We start from the raw sequence: 2,472 nt of genomic DNA, 5'->3' as shown, positions 1-2,472 counted from the left end.
TCTGGTGGTCTTAGGCAATCCCTGTGAACAATGCCTTAGACACACATACACACACACACACACACACACACATACACACACACACACACAAAGGGGGTCTGAACCTACAAGTTTAGAACAGCTGGGAGAAGCTGAACCAGCTGAGGTGCCTATTTAACACATCAAAGCAGACTTAGTCACCAGGATCTCTGCATCCCTAAGTCCATACCTGTTACAATGCATGGCTACCACTTCCCCCTCCCCCAACTCTCAGTTGCTCTTCCCTATACAATCAAGCCATTTTGGATACCTGGTCCTTTAGTTTAGTCTCTTGACGAGTGTCTTAGTCTTGGTAGGCAGCTGCTTTTCCCCTCTCCCCTCTCTTGGCTCAGGATCATGTCCACTCTGGACTCTCCCAGAAGTCCCTGTCTCTAACTATGTTCCTTTTAATCTACAATAAACATTCTCCTCCATCATATCTAGCAATAGGAATGCCCTCTCCTTTATTATCATTCAAATGCCAGCATCTGATTGTCAGAACATGGTCCATGAGTGAAGCTGTGTGAACAGATTTTTCAGACCTTGTGAGAAAACTACAAATAAACAAGACAAGAATCTTGTAATTTCTGTTCCTTCTTAACAAGAGTTGTTCTTGGAATGTGTTTTCATGCCTCTCCCAGGTGTAATAATAGAAGCAGCTTTTAATTAAGAATACCCATCGTTTTACCCATTAGTATTTAGAATTATGTCTCCAAGCAGCACTTGCCCTCCCAACTGTATACGGTTCAATTCATGTGACCTTTGTTCATATTACTTTGCTTAGCCCTCAAGAATACCCTCAGAATATAAATTGTCTGATGCACTGAATAAAGTTATCTATTGCATGAGACTTTAATCCAACTCGGTTTTAGGCTCTACTCTCCCAGGTTGACCCGGCCAACCAGAGTTGTAACATTTCATAACTATATTTTCTGGCTGTGCTGCAACATAATCAACTGCCCTCTACTCTTGGCACTGTGCATTGTCCAACACAATGGACTATAGTCCCTTGAATTATAAGCCAAAACAAGGCCTTCCTCCTTGAAGTTAATTCTTGTCAAGTATTTGACCAAAGCAATACCCAAAGCAACTAATATAATATCCAAATATTTTTATGAAACCACATGAGAGGAAACAAATTGCAGTCCTTTTTCTATCTTTGCAGATTCCAATTTATCTGATTGGCTTCACCATGACAGCCCAAACCACCAAGAGAAAACTAGGAGGGAATTCTGCCTGAAGCAATAAGGGAAGCCAAAATTGGGCAATTTAGAAAGGATAGGTAAAAAACAGGATGGCACAGCCAACACCTAGCCAAAGCCCCTTCCAAGGAATGTGACTTGGGTTAAATACAACTAGAAAGTCTCAGAAGAAGAAAGTTTGTCATAAACATCCATCAAATCAACAAGAGAAATCAAACAAGAAATAAAGTAATGAAAGCAAGAATAGTCCAAATTAACGATATAGACTGTCATAACTAAAACCTGGGTAATATATTGTTGGTAGAAATCATCGTCAACAACAACAGTAGTTAAAGCTATAAAGGCTCAACAAAGTTTGCCAGTGGCTTCATTTTGTCCTTTGTACAAATGTGAACTTTTAATTCCATTGCCTTTTTTCCCATTCACCTTGAAAGATGCTAATCATAGGATGAGAAATAAAACAGTTGATGCAGGAGCCTTTTTTTGTTCATAAACATTATAATTAAGTATTCAAATCATTGTGTGACACATACCTCCCTAAAGCCTTGAAATGTGGTACATTACCAATTTGACATTCACACTTAAGGAGGCTGCATGCCTAAGATTCTGAGGTACACAGTCAGCCAACCTGGAATATAGTGAGACCCAGTCTTTAAGAAAAAAAAAAAAAAAAAACTAATACATTAAAAAAAAATGGGCATCCTGCCAGGCATCAGCATGCCTGGAGATCCCTAGGTGGACATTATCTTGCCAGACACCATCTTACCAGGAGAGAGTAAGAACACCATAATGCTAGACATCATCACACTGGAAGAGACACAGGAGGATACCATCCTGCCAGAGGAAACTGAGGAGGACACCATCATGCCAGAAGAGACCAAGGCGTACTCCATTCTGCCAGACACCGTCATGCTTTAGGATACTGAGAATGACACCATCTTGACAGACACCATCACAATAGAAGAGACCAAGGAGGACACCATCATACTGGAAAAGAACGAGGAGTACTCCATCTTGGCAGATACCATCATGCTGGAATAGAGCGAGGAGGACACCATCATGCCAGACAACATCACACCAGGAGAGATACAGGAAGACATCATTATGCCAGAATCCATCACACCAGTACAGATTGAGGAGGAAAGCATCTTGCCAGACTCCATAACACTGAAAGAGACCGAGGAGGACACCATCATGCCAGACACCATCATGCTGGAGGTTACTAGGAAAGACACCATCTTGCCAGACATCA

At 41.3% G+C, this 2,472-nt stretch overlaps 1 non-coding gene across 1 annotated transcript; it reads left to right on the top strand.

Annotated features, from left to right (window-relative positions):
* Positions 1–1,694: 1,694 nt before the first annotated feature.
* On the top strand, positions 1,695–1,794 carry LOC132653420 (small nucleolar RNA U13). The gene has a single exon (XR_009591160.1). It is a non-coding gene; the product is annotated as a small nucleolar RNA U13 (small nucleolar RNA).
* Positions 1,795–2,472: the final 678 nt, after the last annotated feature.

Source organism: Meriones unguiculatus, chromosome 3 (assembly GCF_030254825.1).
Source record: "Meriones unguiculatus strain TT.TT164.6M chromosome 3, Bangor_MerUng_6.1, whole genome shotgun sequence".
In the NCBI taxonomy this organism is placed as follows: Eukaryota; Metazoa; Chordata; class Mammalia; order Rodentia; family Muridae; genus Meriones; species Meriones unguiculatus.
Note: the sequence above shows the minus strand (reverse complement) of the source record. Positions and strands in the feature narration are given on the sequence as shown.